At 35.3% G+C, this 19240-nt stretch overlaps 1 long non-coding RNA gene across 1 annotated transcript in view; it reads left to right on the top strand.

The window, feature by feature from the left end:
* The window catches only part of LOC116564101, a 215321-nt gene extending 205153 nt beyond the window's left edge, over positions 1–10168 (top strand). Inside the window, exons 2-4 of the long non-coding RNA XR_004274722.1 lie at positions 1870–1961; positions 4335–4384; positions 8943–10168. This is a non-coding gene — a long non-coding RNA (uncharacterized LOC116564101). The remainder of the gene's footprint in view (positions 1–1869; positions 1962–4334; positions 4385–8942) is intronic.
* Positions 10169–19240: the final 9072 nt, after the last annotated feature.

The following is a 19240-nucleotide window of genomic DNA, read 5'->3' as shown; positions in this document are numbered from 1 at the left end:
TGGAAATTGTGTGCTACAGCCTCCCTTGGAGTCCCTTACATAACATTTAAAAACTTTCATTTAGTTCTTTTCTCTTTTTTTTTTTTTTTTTTTTTTTGGAGACAGAGTTTCGCTCTTGTTACCCAGGCTGGAGTGCAATGGCGCGATCTCAGCTCACCGCAACCTCCGCCTCCTGGGTTCAGGCAATTCTCCTGCCTCGGCCTCCTGAGTAGCTGGGATTACAGGCACGTGCCACCATGCCCAGCTAATTTTTTGTATTTTTAGTAGAGACGGGGTTTCACCATGTTGACCAGGATGGTCTCGATCTCTTGACCTCGTGATCCACCCGAGTCGGCCTCCCAAAGTGCTGGGATTACAGGCTTGAGCCACCGCGCCCGGCTCTTTTCTCATTTTTATTAAGATGAAGCAATTAATGTTTCAGTTGCCTTTTTGCTTACAAACCCAGCAAAGGTCTTGTTGAATAGGGATTTTTACTGGTTCTTAAGGCTGTGGGAATTCTACATTCACCTGCTTTATTTTGCAATCTGTAAGGTTAGTTTGAGAGTTATTTTGTCATATCTAAATTATCTTCAGTACATTCAGCCAAAGGCTGAAGTTTGTATAATAGAGTGATCTGCCATCCAATTTTGTTTACATACCAAATCTACAATTTCTGGTTTTAGGCCATCTACAAAAATGTTGGAGAGGATAGTGGACATGTCAGCATTGGGGCCTAATGCTGAATATATTATCTAAAGGCACTGATTAGCCTATCTCTGAGTTCTAAGGTTTTACAATTTTGCTGTTTGCAAGAGTAAACCAATATGCAGTTTCAATTTGCTGGGCAAGACCTGAGGTATATTCTTTCAAATAGATTGTCCCAACTTATGTATCCTCACATATTCCATTTCATTAAGGTTTATTGCATTAATTTTTAAGTCCTTCTCAGAGTCCTGCAATTAGGCTTTTCCAAGCAAGTTTTGCATCTCCTGGCCCCACCAAAAATGCACTAATCGATATACCATCCATGTGAGAATATTTTATCATGCAATCATTCAGCTTCCATAACTCAAGGTTTAAGTGCTATTATTATTTTCTTTTTACATATGAGGAAATGAGACTTGGAAAAGTTATTTTAATTGCCCAAAGTCATAATTAGCAAGACATAAAACCAGATTTAAATCAATGGCTCCATGACCTCCAAATCTAAAAATTTAAGTATTTTGGACTTCTTCCATGAAGAGATATTGTCCCTTTGCAGGCTTGAACCATAAACCTCTATGTTAACAGTCCAATGTGTTTCTCAGGAATGCTATAAGAACCTCATGTCGATGCATTTATTTTATTATTTTTCTACCTTTGAGAACTGTCACCATATTCTTCAGATAGCTTATTGTCATTTTATACTACACTCTAGATATTGAATCCTTTCCAGATAGTAATGCTACACTCTAGTTGCTGGGTCATTTCCAGATGTGAGTGTTCCAGGTCTCATTTGCTCCTCCTTTAAACGAGACACCATCCAGTTGCCCCATAGGAATGGGTCAGTAACTGGCTATATCTAGCAGAAGAGTTCCACTGTGCCAGTTTCTGATTTTATTTTGGAAAATATTTTTATATTGTGTACCACTTACTTGTAACCCAAAATAGAATCAAAGGCATGAAATCTAAGGAATTTATGTGGCAAGTAGTCACTGTTAAATGAAGGCTTATTTCCACCATTCATTTTTTTTTCTGTGTCTATATAATACATAAAACTGAAAGATTTTTTTTTCTAACAAAAATGTTTCCTGTCAAATTCTTCCAGCACTATTTGGGAATGTCATTGAATAAACTAATAGTAGGCTTCCAAGCCAAGAGTAATTATGTTACATTGCTCTTTTTTGGCAGGGAGCTATTTTTTTCCTGTAAATGAGGCACTTTAATATAAGCACACTTTTGCACTGTAAAGTGGAAGAGGATTTGATATCGATGTCTTCCAGGTGAGATACAAAATTATATTTTCCCACTTCTAGATTAATGTAACAAAGTGATCAATCAATTAATTAATCAACTTGCTTTTTCTGATAATCACTGTAGCAGATAGCAATTAGAAATGGAAACATATGCCCTTAAAAGTTGAGGCTGTTTATGATGCCTTAGGGTTATGTCACATTTTATATTCAGAAACACTTTAAAAACATTCATATCAGTGTTTGCTTTAAGCCAAATTTTGAAGAGTTATTTCTTTGATTGCCATTTTTAGAGGAGCAAGCTGGCTTAGGAAGGTTAAATAACTTACTCAAATATGGTTAGCACTGGTGGCAAAAGTGGAGCTAGCAATCTAGTCTGTAGCCCATCTATTTTAGAATAGGTCACTGTAACAGATGTGCTATCTTAATTTCTCATTTTCTCCAGAACGGAAATTTGAAAGCATCTTGCAAGTTTATGCAAATGAGTTTATATATTGTGAGGGTCAAGAAAAATCCATTTTATAAACATATCATTTTTATTTATATATATGTATACATATACTCATATATGATAACTATGAGGAAAAGGCTAAGGGTTTTATATACTTATTTCAAATACATAAATCATTTAAACATAGAGTTTTGTAGGAAGTCCATAAATTATCTTCAGTAAATGAGATTAATTATGGATAAAATGTATTGATAATTTATAGGGTAGTAGGCAGTATGCCAAGAACTTAAATTATCTCATTTTAATCTCATTAAGCACCAGGAAACAAGTACTATTATTCTTATGGTAAAGTGAATAAACTGAGGAAGTATACAATTTTCTAAAGGCTACAGAGAACAAGAGCCAGGGCACCATAAAATGTCTACCTATTGCTGTAAAGACCATATAATTAAACCCTATATGACATTGCTTCCCACTGCAGTCTACTTCTTTAAGTAAGTAACAGTTTTTATTTACTTTAATTCCAATTTGTATCCCTTCTTTGCTTTATTTTTTTAGTTATGGCCATGTGTACTTGTGTCCCTTTTTATTAATTAACTAACATATAGTAGGCCGGGTGCAATGGTGCACACGTGTAGTCCCAGCTACATTTGAGGCTGAGGTGGGAGAATCACTTGAGCCCAGAAGTTGCAGTCCTGCCTGGGAAACATGGCAAGACCCTGTCTCTAAATAGTTAGATAGCAATATAGATAATAGACAGATAGATAGATAATAGATAGACATCATTTAGTGTCGTGATGACACTAAAGTGAACCATAGTTACTCTCTTCGTTGTAGAAGAATGTGTTCTCTAAATTCATGTATAAAAATAATTTTGATGCTTATATAGGCCTTTTCAGATGTGTAATATGGTGACTGATGTGATAATTGACAAAATATGGGCTAGGAAACTCCACAATCATGAGAGTATATATACCTTTACAACAGTGGAATAGATCCCCATATTTTCATTAATCAATGAACAAATATTTCAGGACACACTGGGTTCTATAAACTATGATATATGCTGATTATAAATTTGTTTTTACACAGAAGATGCACATATCTATACATATAATAGCATTGTGACAGATGTAGCATACAGAATATCTAAACTAAGGTCCAACTTAGATGAATGAATGCTTTGGCAGGCTAAAAATTTGGCACACCTTCCAAAGTGATTGTAAAATATTTACTCAGTATGTAACCTTCATCAAGACTGAGTGCTACACAGGGTTAGTTTGGAAAGGGCTGCTTACGGGAGCATTGTTTTGCAATGGTTGATCAATTCAGTTCACCCCAAAATCTGCATTTCCCAACAAAACAGGAAAATGTAGCTAATCAGACCATTCTTACAGGCCACTTTAATAACCTTTGCTACTTGTGCACCATGTCTGTAGCATCCTTTGCCCCCACACAAAGCAGCTTTTAAGAAGAATTCCTTCCACGTACATATAGTACTCTCCCTGAGAGGAGATTTCCTTCCAATTGACATGATTCCAGTTATGCACAATGTTCTTCTAGATTAACACTCTGGTCAGGAGTCTGTTTCATGTACTTAAATCTCCTTTGATAGGAGGGATTTCGAAGATGTTCCTAAGATAGGATGTGTATCTGTTAAGGTAACACTAGCTGCTATAATGACAACAGCAATTTATATAATGACTTTACACAATAAACATTTACCTTTGAACACATAAAGTATAATTGGTATTTTCTGACTAGTGAATCATACTCAAATGAAATCCAAGCTCCTTCTGTCTTATGGCCAGGCTATTTCCCAAAAGCTCAACTCCTCTGAATCCAGCCTATAGATAGGGAAAGAGGAGAGGGGAAGATACCCATTTATAATCACTTCACCTGAGAAGTGACATATCCATATATACATATATATATATTTAATTGTGTTTTAGGTTTTGGGGTACATGTGAAGAACAGAAGAACATGCAGGATTGTTGCATAGGTACATACGTGGCAATGTGGTTTGCTGCCTTCCCCCCATCACCTATATCTGGCATTTCTCGCCATATTATCCCTCCCCAACTCCCCACCCACTGCTGTCCCTCCCCTAGATCCTCCCCACAGACCTCAGTGTGTGATGCTCCCCCTGCCCCGTCCATGTGTTCTCATTGTTCAACACCTGCCTATGAGTGAGAACATGTGGGGTTTGATTTTCTGTTCTTGTGTCAGTTTGCTGAGAATGATGGTTTCCGGGTTCATCCATGTCCCTACAAAGGACACGAACTCATCATTTTTCATTGCTGCATAGTATTCCGTGGTGTGTAAGTACCACACTTTCCCTGTCCAGTCTATCATCAATGGGCATTTGGGTTGGTTCCAAGTCTTTGCTATTGTAAACAATGCCTCAATGAACATTCGCGTGCATGTGTCCTTATAATAGAACAATTTATAATCCTTTGGACATATACCCAGTAATGGGATTGCTGGGTCAAATGGAATTTCTATTTCTAGGTCCTTGAGGAGTTGCCGCACTGCCTTCCACAATGGTTGAACTAATTTACACTCCTACCAACAGTGTAAAAATGTTCCTATTTCTCCACATCCTCTCCAGCATCTGTTGTTGCCAGATTTTTTAATGATTGCCATTCTAACTGGCATGAGATGGTATCTCAATGTAGTTTTGATTTGCTTTTCTCTAATGACCAGTGATGATGAACATTTCTTCATATGTTTGTTGGCCTCATATATGTCTCCTTTTGTTGTAAAGTGTCTGTTCATATCCTTTGCCCACTTTTGAATGGGCTTGTTTGTTTTATTCTGGTAAATCTGTTTTAGTTCTTTTTAGATTCTGGATATTAGCCGTTTGTCAGATGGGTAGATTGCAAAATTTTTTCCCATTCTTTTGGTTGCCGGTTCACTCTAATGATTGTTTCTTTTGCTGTACAGAAGCTCTGGAGTTTAATTAGGTCCCATTTGTCTATTTTGGCTTTTGTTGCCAATGCTTTTGGTGTTTTAGTCATGAAGTCCTTGCCTATGCCTATGCCCTGAATGGTTTTTCCTAGATTTTCTTCTAGGATTTTTATGGCGTTAGTTCTTATGTTTAAATCTTTAATCCATCTGGAGTTAATTTTAGTGTAAGGTGTCAGGAATGGGTCCAGTTTCTGCTTTCTGCACATGGCTGGCCATTTTTCCCAACACCATTTATTAAACAGGGAATCCTTTCCCCATTGCTTGTTTTTGTGTGATTTATCAAAGATCAGATGGCTGTAGAAGTGTGGCATTGCCTCCGAGGCCTCTGTTCTGGTTCCTTTGGTCTATATCTCTGTTTTGGTACCAGTACCATGCTGTTTTGGTTACTGTAGCCTTGTAGTATAGTTTGATGTCAGGTAGTGTGATGCCTCCAGCTTTGTTTTTTGCTTAGAATTGACTTGGCTATGCGGGCTCGCTATTAACATGCTTACTTCTAACTCAAACCATCTATTAATTGATTAGAGATTATCCCCAACTCATAAAACTTCTAAAAATATGTAACTCCATGTAAGTTGAGCTACTGTGTATATGAAGAAACCAAGGTGCCTCACAGATGCAAATGGGCTAGGAAATATAGAAGCTGGATGAGCATATTCTTCCCTGCAAGTTTATACTTTCTAGCAAGTCTACACTGTGAATATAGAGAATAACATTTAAAAATGGTCTCTGCCAAAGGATGCAGTGTTAATGTAGCTTGATTAGGCATTAACCAAATGAAGAACAGTGGGGCAGGTATTTCAGGGAGAAAGGACAGCATGTTCAAAGATTGTGAAAGTGTAATTGTGGATGTTATTATAAAAGTGAGACCCCAGAAGAGGCGGTCACTAATGTCAAATGTGATTCAATCAAGAAATACTGAGCACTATGCTATGTACTCAGCACGTTGTGAAAAATATGGAGCTCTACAAAATGTTGCCTCTGCCAGGGAGGTGCTTTCAATTTTGTGGGAGAAAGACACACAGCCAATCAACTTTTTTTTAAAAGTTTTTTTCTACTTCTTAATTCTGATACATAATGATTTACTAGACTCAGTGTTAATTTTAAAATTTTGAATTCTGGGAACATTCTGAGCTAGATTTTCTGGGAGTGTTCTGGAAAAATACTGAGCAATTTAATTGATTCATTTATTCTATCATACAGAGTGCTTAAGTTACAATATTCTCTTATTGGAACAAGATATAAGGTGGTAAAAAAGACAGAAAATAGCTCAACTTTCATGAAACTTACATACTTGTAGAAGTTTCATGAGTTAGGGATAATTTCTAAATTGATTGATAGCTGGTTTGAGTTAGAAGTAAGCATATTGATAGCATAAACATAAATGGCATCTTATATAAGGCTCTTCACAGGAGGTTTTTTATTATTATTATTTTACAGGTTTCTAGAGGATTTTACAGTGTTATGAAAAATTACACATGAAATCAAGATTCATATATAAGGTTACTTTAAAAGACACATTATTTTTCTTCATATACTGAAATCTAAAATAAGTGTATAAAAATGAGATTAGAATGAATATTTTTAAGCACTTTATTCTTAGGAGTGTGTAAGACTGAATTAAATATCAACTAGAAATTTAATTGAGAGAATTAATATGATGTACTTGATTAGATCTGAATTTTCAGGTATGTATGGTTTAATATAACATTAAAGAGACTTTTCAGCCTACACCTGATTCCTTTTTTGTTGATTCCAGTAGCTGAAATCTGAATTAGACTTCTTCTTTCCATTTAAATGCAGATTCAGACTGTTCACCTGAGGGAGGGGGAAGTAATTTCTTTTGACTAAAATACTAATATATAGGGAAGTTTCATTTACATGAATATTCCTTCTCAGCACAGGAGGTCTTTTCTTGCAATATCCAGAATATTTATTGCAATAATTTTATAGCCTCTTTATATTTATGTCATTGTTGTAGGCTACAATTTTATGTGCTAAATAATGGGGTAAATACAAATCAAACTTTCACTGGGCAATGGAAAAGCAAGAGGGAATTTAAAAATGGAAGTGGTGAATTAAACAGCACTGAGTGACCAAATCAAAATTGAAATGGGGGATGCTGAAAAGCTAGGTGCATTAATATACTGACAGAGATACAATGTGTAGAGCCATTTTATGCCTTTTTCTTTAATCTTTTTTTTTATCCTTTAAAAATTGAATCCTGTGTTTCAAAATATAAAGCCTTGGGTTATATATGCCAACTCATCTAACACATATCTGAAATGCTGCTACACTTATCTCCAATGTAGAGATTTTTTGCACCAAGGAAATAAAAAAGTAGAGATAAATCATTGTGATAGTATTAGCATCTTATTAAATAATTTCTTGTTGTACTGAATAAAAGCTAAACAGTTCCATTTTACTGAGAACATATGACAATTTTAGCCAGTCCAAATGCTATTGGAATCTAACTCCAAATATGTATACTTAAAATAAAAAAAATTTCTTAGATAATACTTATGTGTGAACAAAATGTAAAGTGGAAAACATTTATCTCAGATATTTAATAGAAAGGTTTACATTATTTTTAAAATGTATCCTCTCCCTCAAAATAAATTCTAGTTGAAATAATATCATTTATGGCAAGTTAAACAGTTTGCCATTATCACAGTTTAAATATTTATATTTATTTATTAAACCAAAAATCGAGGAATATATCTTATGTGTTAGGCACTGGAGATATAGGGGTTAAGCCATCAGTCACTGAATTATGTAGTCTAGAACATCATACAGATACAAACATTTAGTACAGTTATTTTATGAGCTGTCATTTAAAATATGTAAATCTGAAACACTATAACCTTAGTTACCCTGATGCCGTCCTTATGTTTTGTGTGTGTGTGTGTGTGTGTGTGTGTGTGTGTGTGTGTGTGTGTGATTTTATAGGTAGCTGCTTCTAAGTTTCCCTAGGGACTCAATGTCTTTTGGTAGTACTCCACATCATCTGAACTATGTATGTTTGTCATGCTATACCATCCCCCAGTGATACTATCTAGGTATAGCCCTTCATCTATCATCTCTATCAGGAATAATTAAACTTCAGTGTGTGCAAGAACCATCTGGGTGTTTGTGATAAAGTTAGACTTGGTACTTTTAGTTGGGGTCCAGGAATTGTATCATGAACACTTGGTGATTTTGATGCATGTCTTCAGCAATAACAGTTTGAGAAACATCTATCTATGAACAAGCAATACTCCCAATCTATTGCTAAAGTCAAGATGTCTCTTCTGGGCATATAACAAACACCTTGCTAAAAATTTGCTCTTGGATGTTGCTTATGTTCCTCATACTCTCTAAGCCTCTCCCCATCACACTGCCACTGTCTCCAGCATGTATTTCATACTACAGTTGATCCTTAAACACCATGAATTTCAAATGTGCAGGTCCACTTACATGTGGCTTTTTTTCAATAAAAATTTTTACTAAGTATGTCTCCCTCTTCTGCCTCCTCTTCCATTTCCATCACTTCTTCTGCCTCTGCAACCCCTGAGACAGCAAGATCAGCACTTCCTCTTCTTTCTCTTCCTCAGTCTACTCAACATGAAGACAAGGATGAAGACCTTTCTGAAGATCCACATCCACTTAATGAAGAGTAGATATATTTTCTCGTTCTTATGATTTTCTTCACAACATTTTATTTTTCTTACTTTAAGAATACAGTATAATACACATATACACAAAATGTGTTCATTACTGTTCATTTTTACCATAAAGCTTTTGATCAACAATAGGTTATTCATGGTTAAGTTTTTAGGGGGTCAAAAGTCAAACATGAATTTTCAACTGTAGGAGGAGGTTTGCACCCCTAACCTTTGTGTTATTGAAGAATCAACTGCATATTGCCTGGCTAAGAGAATTTCAAACTTGCCTATTCTATATAAGAGGTTAGAAATTCAGGTGTTATATTTGACTCTTCCCTCTACTTCATTACTCCCATCTGATCAATTATAAAGTCCTATTGATACTAAACTTTAAATAGATCCTGAATTTGCACAATTCTGTCTTTTTTTGACTCTGCTGCCACTTCTCCTGTTTACACAATCACCATTTCTCAAGTATATTTTCCTTATTGACTCCAAAACTTTTTCTGACCCTCTCAAATTAAACCTATACTCCCAACTGTAACCCAAGTAATAATACTAGCAACAAATCAGAAAAAATATTATATGCAGAGAAATTAAAATGTCCTCACCACAGTTATGATTCCACATATGGCTGAGCCCCAGCATAACTCCAATATCCTGTTTTGTTCCTCTCCTTATACACATACTGCACATAGTGTAGTCCTCCAAATGCTGTCTACCCTTTTTTACCTCCTGGTCTGCCTTAGTTCATTTAGACTGCTTTAATAACATACTAAGAAGTTATAAATTGCCAAAATCTATTTCGCACAGTTCTGGAGGTTGTAAAGTTCAAGATCAAGGCACTGGCAGATATGTTTCTGATGAGGGCCCACTTTCTGTATCAGAAATTTCACTTTCTTTTTGTATGTTCACATGGTGGAAGTGATGAGGAATCTCTTTGGGGATTCCTTTATAAAGACACTAATCTCATTCACAAGGGTGGAGCCCTCATGACATAACCACTTCCTAAAGGCCCTACCTCATTGAGGTTAGGATTTCAATATATGAATTTGGAGTTTGAGGGGACAAACACAAAGATCATGACATGATGTTATATTTGCATGTACTGTTCCCTGTACCTACATTCCCCACTTATCACTTGGCTAACCTCCTCTTCAATTAGAACATTATGTCTTGGGCCGGGCGCGGTGCCTCAAGCCTGTAATCCCAGCACTTTGGGAGGCCGAGGCGGGTGGATCACAAGGTCAAGAGATCGAGACCATCCTGGTCAACATGGTGAAACCCCGTCTCTACTAAAACTACAAAAAATTAGCTGGGCATGGTGGCGCGTACCTGTAGTCCCAGCTACTCAGGAGGCTGAGGCAGGAGAATTGCCTGAACCCAGGAGGCGGAGGTTGCGGTGAGCCGGGATAGCGCCATTGCACTCCAGCCTGGGTAATAAGAGCGAAACTCCGTCTCAAAAAAAAAAAAAGAACATTATGTCTTTGGTGAAGGATCACTTATATAAGGAGTTTAGATTGGATCCCTTTCTTACATGTGCTAAGATTGCCTGATTTAGCATATTTATATATTTCCTACATAATATTTGAGACACACTTTCACTAAAAAACTGTTTGTTGTTTATCTGCAATTGAAATTTAGCTGAGCAACCTGTGTTGAGTCTACAAGCCAAACAAGCAGCATCCCTATGATTTATCACATCAAAATTGGATTTTCTTTCTTCCCTTCTCTGTTTTTCCTTCCTTCCTTCCTTTTTCTCTCTCTCTCTTTCCTTCTCTCTCTCTTTCTCTCCTTCATTCTTTATTCTTTTCTTTTCTTTCCGATTTGTTTGTACCCCTTAATAAACTGTAAATTCCTCAAAGACAGAAACTTAGTCTCCATTTTCCTACATTGTGTTACTATACTCTTTGGGTAGTGCCTGGCAATCGAAACCTATTTGAGAAAAAGAGTGGAATAATGTACTCAATATTAAAACCTCACCACTTCTGTTTGTTTCACTATATCTTATTGCTTTTAAATCATAGCAACAGAAAGTTTGCATATGGTAAGTGTGCATACTCCTTAAATATATTTTTTAAAGTTTGATTCTTAACAGAAACAAGGATTTCATATCACAGCAAAGCCTATAAGCAATTATACTTTGAATGTAATCTACCCTTCTACAACAAATGTAACTGAAAGAATCTGTGAACCCAAAACTCTACTAGGCTAGTTTTCTCATATACACAAGAAAGGTGTTTAATAATGTGGACTATCATTTTTAAAGCTTATTTTAATAATAAGGAAGACTTTTCATATCAGAGAAAGCATTAGAGAGAAGCTCAGTAGAATTTTTCCTATTTGTACTCAGAAAAATAAATAGTTCTCAATTTTCAAATTTTCAAAACCTTAAAAATAGTTCTTTTACAGAGAAATACTTAAACAATTTTCTGAAAATAGATACAGACTTTGCTATGTATTGTGATTGAAAACAATTAATTGAATATTCTGAGTAACTTTTAAAAGTAGAAAATAAAAATACCAATTACAGGTCCATTAAAACAAAGCTTTTCACAATTGTCTGTATTAGCAATTGCTCTTCAAATGTCACAAGATGCCATGGGCATCTAGAATTGATGATGGATAGCAATTTTAGTAAAATTAGGCACAGGTATCCAAAAGCAAAAACACATCTGTTATATAAAAAGGAGTTATTCGCCTCTGAAAATAGCTGAAAAATTATATTTTGATACTAGTTAGGGTGATTTCTGTCCCCACCAGTGGAATTAACAAGTAAAGGAATAAGTAATCAAGAAATAGACACTAGTAAGTCATATTTATTTATTGAACAAATGCTTATTGAGGCCTGACTTTGTACCTAACATTAATATTCTCTGTTGGGGGAAGCAGCAAAGGAGAAAGGACTTACAGACTGCCTACATAAATTGGTTATGAGTAACATATAAACTGGGAACAAAAAACCACAGCAAACTGCAGGAGGCCTCTGGGGAGGCAAACTTCTCCATGCCTCATGTTCCAGCACAGGGTGACCTAGCCTCTGGTACCATAAACATTGTGCTCAAGGACATAAAACCCCTTCATAGCACTAAGACATAACCTGACTTGTAGGCTCCTTGTAAGGTCCGCGTTCCGCCAGCTGCACATAGATTATAGGCTAAAGATAACCACATGTTCTTGTTTTGTGAAACTCCTAAACTGCCGCTGTTATCAATGTTTAGAATGACACACCAGTTCTGGCTCACCGATTCATCCTTCTCCTCACATCACCCTCTCCTCAACATCATTCCACCAATAAATAGTGTGAGAGATCAGAGCTCGGGCCTTCACTGCCTCCAGTAATAAGTGATGGCCCCCTGGTCCCACTGTCACTCTTAATCTGTCTTTTTCTCAATCCTTTGTTGCCACCAAACTCGGGGTACCCATGGGTGATGTGGGTCTGGTTCCCTACACTCTGTGTTGGGTGTGATATAGATAGATGGCAAACAAGAACAAAGTAAGTGACTTTTGACTCAGCAATGATAATTATTTACCTGTTGAAGACTTGTAATTCTAGATTTGAGGTCATTATGAATACTGACAGGAATTGAGTTCCTGTTTCATTTTCAATGCTTTCATCAGTAAATCAAATTAATTTACCTCCACCAAAGAATGTGTGGAGACAGTCCTCAAACCACAATTCTCATGGAACAATGTACCACAGCAACCTTACCTCCACAGCCTCTTCTTGAATATTCTCTTTGATGGGCTCCTTCTTGCCATTTCTACTGATGTCCTGTCTGTGGAGGTTTCTTTGTTTTGTTTTTGTTCTAATTTTCTAGCTTCTGTACATCAAGTCAAAGAGACAAGTAATTTGTCCTCCTTGGTCACAATTGCAACTTCTCAATTCTCTCCTCCTTTAGAATAAAATCAAATAAAGACAGAAAATTCTTATTTTTGTAAGCTCATGCCATTCAATTCAGTCACCCACTACGCCTTCCTCCTTGTTTTTGCATCCTGATCTCTTAGTTCTTCTTATTATTAACTGAAAAATTCAATGTATAAGTCATAGCTTTTGCATCATTACTCCTGACTTCATTTTCATGAGTTCGATATTCATGGAAGTGAAACATCTAACTTCCTTTACTCTTGGTTCCTTTACTTCTTTACCTCCAGTGAACATTCCTTTCACTTGTTTTTAGCCATTCACTTCCTATGATATAAGCTATAATCAGACCTGTCCTTACCAGAAACTTTGCCACTTCTGAATTTTCTGTTTCAAATATTTTCCTCTCCATCCATATTTTTCTGTTCTTTTAGTGCATATGCTTAATTACCTTTAAAAACAAAATGATATGATTATATTGACCTTACCTAGTCATAGCCATACTTGTCTTTCACTTTCTACTAACCCCTTCTGTCTTGAACTTCTATATCACAGTCATTATAATTAGTCCATCAAAACACCACGAACTTACTTGACTCCCTAACTCAGTCTCACTTACCAACCTTGAATAATCAATGCACCTGATCTACATCTTCTTGGAGAAAATCACATGATCACTTTAAGATGACTGTTATCTCTAAATTTAACAAAATTATTGAAAAATGAACTTCATTCTTTTATGTTTTATTAATTCATGCAACAGATGTGCATTGTTAATGTTCTATGTACAAGAGCTGTTCTAGGTGCTAGATTTATGACCGAAAAATCTAAAACAGACCTTGGTTTTATGGGGCTTATAATTTAAGGGGATTAAAGAGAAGGACACACAAAAGCTGAGTAAAGAAGTAAGCATTAGGAAAATATCAGATAGTTCTAAGTGCTATTTCTTGACTGAACAAATGTATATTGAGCACTACTGTCAGGCATATTAATAGAAAAATAGTAAAATAGACTAATGATATATAGGAAATCCTGAGAGGGGACTTTATAAACACCCTAGGATGCCTCACTCATGAGGAAACATTTTGCTGAGATCTAAATTGTGGAGGTTGGATAGAAAAGTATTTTATGAAATGATTAGTCTTCTAAAACCCCAAGTTGGCTAAAAACGTGTACTGTACATAGACAGAAAGAAAGTATGAAATAAAATGAGCACTGCTGAAGCTTTGTGGCCCGGAGAGAGGTTGATATAAGTTGAGACTGGAGAGGTAGGAAGGACCAGGCTATACTTTTTTCAACTGTGATACTTTTTCCCCTTTTGTAGGTAGCTATGAAGGCAGCAGTTATCCACCTCCCTTCCTCAAACACATAAGCTAATGTCTCCACTGTATATAATATTTAGAAAATACAAACCATCAAATACAAAATAGCTTTCTTAACTATCCACCTATAAGCTTACCATATTTTTCATCCCATTTTTTCATCCTCTCCTGGCTGTTGTATCCCATTCCTTCACCTGTAGTCTAGATCTGCCCCTCCCACACTTTCTTCAAAGAGGCTTCCATTCTACAATGATAATATCAGTATCTGATGTCGTTAATATCCTCATCTCCATTATATCATTTCAATTCATCATTAAAACACGGTAATAGCTCCCAAATTCGAAATAAAAATTACTTCTTTATCCCCTCTAAATCTCTCTACTTGAGCTGACACCTCACCGTACCATCTAATATGTTAATATTTGTCACAAAGTTATCAACAGGCTCCATGGTTCAGTATCAAAGGATTTTTGTCATCTCCATCTTAATCTCTCAGCAGCATTCTACAGAAGTGAACACTGTATAGCAAAATAACCAATAGAAAATTTCTCTTCTCCAATACTCTAAAATATACCGCTTCAATATCTCTGCGTCAATCTTCATAATAAACAAGAACTCTGTGAGCCTTGCTTTTGGTTGTTAATTCTCTGATTGGTCAAGTAAGGCCCCATGTTGAAAAGTACAAAATCCTAATCATGATACACAATGAATGTATATTTTGAAATATCACATTATATAATAAATGTGTATGTGAATATCTCTCTTCTAAGATGTATTAAGAATATATACATATATAAGTAAATCTTTTGTTATGCATAAGTGATAAATATTTATATGTGTGTTTTATTATGATCTTAACCTCTCAGTATTATATACAGAATGTTTCTTCCATAATTTTTATTCTTTTCATTTTTTTTTCCTTGAGAGACAGGTTCTTATTCTAACCCAGGCTGAAGTGAAATGGCATGATCATAGCTCACTGCAATTTCAAACTCCTGGGCTCAAGCAATCTTCCTGCCTCAGCCTCGCAAGTAGCTAGAACTACAGGCATCTGCCACCATGCCTAACTAATATTTAAATATTTTTTAAAATTTTTGTAAAGATGGGGGTGGGGGTCTCATTATGTTGTCCAGTTAGTCTTGAACTCCCGGCTTCAAACAATTCTCCAGCCTTGGCCTCCCAAAGTGCTGGGAATACAGGCATAAGCCATCATACCCAGCCCTTCCATAATTTTCTGAAGCAAGTCTTTTTCCTATTTCAACTTCCTTTTTGCTAATAAGAAAAGATTTTCTGTGGTATTCAAATCAGTACTGGGTTTTACCAAGCAATTCATCTCTTACAAGCCAAGGAAAGAAATAAAAAGTAGGAAATAATTGATAAATATTTTAAAGAACTTCTTATGTTTATGACATTTTAAATGGCTGTTTTTTTAGAATATATAAAATGCAAAGTAGATAATTTCTTCCCACATTTTGTTTTAAATTAAATAAATTTTCAAGGAAATCTCAGTATGTTTGTTCTTAGTGCCTGTTTCTCTATCAACTAATGCTATTTTTGTTGCCCAAAGCAGGCTTTTGAGAAGTGTAGTGTAGTAATTGCTCTATTCTGACAGGAACTTCCATATGTTGAAGATGTGAACATAATTCTTTGATTGGCCTACTCAAACATAAACATGCCTAGTGGGTAAGCAAGTTGAGATTGTTAATCATTTTCTGAATACTTATATATTTATAAAATTGTTAATGAGATTTTACAGTTTTTCTTCTCAAAGTTGTCAGAGATAACTGGTCATCACGAAGACACATTAAGAAGTTTGATAGCGCTGTAAAATAAAATGATTGCATGTTTTCTGCTTGCAACTTGGGGAAGCAGGGTTTCCTGTCAAGTTTCTGTCCTTTTTCTGTTACTTGAAGCCACTGTCAGCCATGTGGGTTGTCAGAAGTTCCTTGACTTTGAATGATGGATTGACTGCTCAGACCTGGAGGCATCAGAATCAAACTAGTGTTGACATTTAAATGGCTTCCTGCATTAAACTATAACTTTGATTCTCAATCTATTAAATGTGTGTACTGTTCAAAGTAATAAAATAATTTCAAGCATTTTGTTAATTGTCTTTGTGTAATTATGAAATTAATATTGTCACTGTTACTTTATGTGAAATGATCATTTCAAAGCTGCCATTTTATATGCAATTTCAAAAGAATAGCAGGATATTAAAGCAATTTTAGTGGATCAAAGTATTTTTCTTACATAGGCTCTGGCAAAACTGAATCAAATCGTTTAATTTGAAAGTACAACAAAAATAAATTCATGAAATATGTAAACTCTAGAATATTTTAAAGGGATTTAAATTTCAAAAATATAATTGAAAGAGTAGATATCTTCTTAAGGATCTATTGTAATACAAGCCAATGGTTAATAAAAATTCGCTAATTTAAAATACTTCAAACTACTTCAGTGCATGCATAAGAATCATTTGAGCTGAGCACCTTTTCTGTTTATAAGTAAACGATTATTCTAAATAGCAAGCAAGAAGATTCCTTTCTTAACTAGGTTTGACAATACAAATAATTCCATGTATTTTAATTTATTAAGTAGATATCATATTCAAAGATTATTCAAAGATAAATTTTATCTTGTATTCTAAAAATTTTGCAAAAGTTACATTTCTATTATTTTGTGTGTATTGTTATATCTACATAAATACTATATTGATCACAAAAAAGAAATGAATTCCATTGTAAAGATATTATAGCATGGCCATGTTTAAATGCCTATTTAAAGGGAAACTATTTCAAATTAGAAGAATGGAATGTAGATCAATTCTTCTTTCAGTATCACATGATACTGAAATGACTTTCAAAGTCTTCCCAAACCTGTCTGAAACAAAATGGCATTTTCTTAGCAGGTAGAAACAAAAACATGGCTTGCATTTATTCTGGCAATTCATCTTCTGTAACCTGTCACAAATGGTCAATTCAGGATTATCAAGGACTCATTTTAGTTTAGGTTTCAATTTCTTTCCCCACAAGCATTTTGCCAGGGAAAACAGAAGTAGTAAAGTCCTAATTTGACTTGCAACTTGAATCTTTCTCTTTTTTTACATCCAGATTAAGGACAAAATCTGGAAGACATTTAATTACTGTCAGCCTCTTCACTATTTCCTTATTTCCATCATCCTTGGAATGTGAAAAAGAGAAATAGAATCACTGGTTCTGTGAAGGGCTTTGATAGTATCCATGGTAAATTTATTTTGAAAACCTCGGTTTTCTATTTCAAAACCTGCCCTTTATTTAAAGCCTTGTGTAAGAATTTTTTTAAATTAGCAGATGCCTCTTATATATCTGATTTTGCATTAAAGATCAATTATTCTGATTTTGGCTTCAGAAATGTATACAGCATGCCAATTGGAAAAGACCAATATTTTGGTTCACTTGTCAATGGTAATCAGTGTTTAACGAAGCAAAGCGTAGCTGTGTTGATATTTTTTCTTGCAGCACTTGATCGTTGTTTTGTTAGCAGACAAAGATTTGGCCTTTTTAAATCCAGAACATATCTGGCCATATTCTACTTTTTAATCTACTTGTTCACATCTTCTTTGGAAATCTCTGCTGACTTTTCTTTTCCCTATGGAAACTTTAAAAATGAAATGTTTTTACATTTACTCTCTACTTTTCTTGAAAGCCCTACCCGATCTGCATCCCAAACTATCTTTCCAAACATCATCTTACTACTCCCTACATGTACCCTTTGCTTCAGCTAACCTGAGCTGATGATCATTCCACAGGAAAATCATTGTTTCTTCATTCGTGGGCTTATCTTACCTGGAATTCTCCTCCTGTCTAACAACACATTCTGTCCTCTACTTCAAGCACGCTTACCACCAATTTAAGTACCCTACTTTCAATCCTTCAACTCACAAGGGATGCAGTGACTTCTTTTGCAAACTTCTATTCCCCTTCTTTGAACTCCAGAAGCATTGCTTTATCTCCTAGGATAATGTTTTGTTGATACACAATAAGCTATGTACTACATCTCTCCTTTCAGAGTACCTACTAAAATACTCTGACTGCAACTACCCTGCAATGTAATCATTGCCTTTATTCTTTCACTGACTGCTCTACTTTTTCTCAATATTTTCAACTGTATTTTCTCTCCACTAGTTTGGACTTTGTGACACTATTAACATTGTTTATGTCTCCTAGAGCTTTGTCTTTATTTCAAACCCAACCTTGGATAAATAAACAATCCATCTGACCTGTGCCTCATCTTCTATCTTATGAAAATAAAAGTAGAAGCCGCCAGATGGAATCTTCCAGATTATTCCTGCATGTCCATACATCTCATTCTACTAGTGCTGTTGCTCTCCATGCTCCTGTCTCAAGAAAATTTCCCCACCTCTCTGTGGATTCCATCTATTCCTATACTTATAGGCTCTTTATCCTTCTTGGACAATCTTATCATTTCTTTCTGTTATATATTCTACTTCTCTTTCTCAGCTTCCCAGAGATCCTAAACATAGCCAAATTTGTGTAGTTAAACAAACAAAAAGCAAAAACAAAAACCCAAGCCTAAACTTGATTCTACTTTTCCATCCTCTCCAGTTAGTCTCATCACTCTTCTTCCCTTTACAGCCAGACAATTAGGTAGAAGGCTATTCCATAGTCTTGATTTCCTTTCCTCCTATTTACTGTTTGACCCATGCTAACATGGCTTTCATCGTCATAATCCCATGAAATAATTTCAGCAATGTTACCAATGACTTCATGTTGATAAACCTTATGTGTATTTTAAAAAGTATTTATTTTTTTTCAAATCTCTGCATATTTAATATAGTTAACCACTGTCTTCCTAAACATTTTTTCTCCTCAGTTTTCTTGATGACTTTCTCTTAGTTTTCTCCTTGCCTCTGGCTACTCCTTCCTTGTGTCTTTGGTAAACTCATCTTGCTTAATGTAGCCAATAAATTTGGAGTTCTTCATGACTCAGTCAAAAGTCCTTTTCCCTCTCAGTTCATTTTCTTTTCCTAGGTAATCTCAGCCATACCCAGGGATAAATCA

The sequence above is a fragment of the Sapajus apella genome, unplaced genomic scaffold (assembly GCF_009761245.1).
Source record: "Sapajus apella isolate SASKATOON/1434 unplaced genomic scaffold, GSC_monkey_1.0 scaffold36, whole genome shotgun sequence".
Taxonomy (NCBI): Eukaryota; Metazoa; Chordata; class Mammalia; order Primates; family Cebidae; genus Sapajus; species Sapajus apella.
This window is presented reverse-complemented; position numbering and strand designations above follow the sequence as displayed.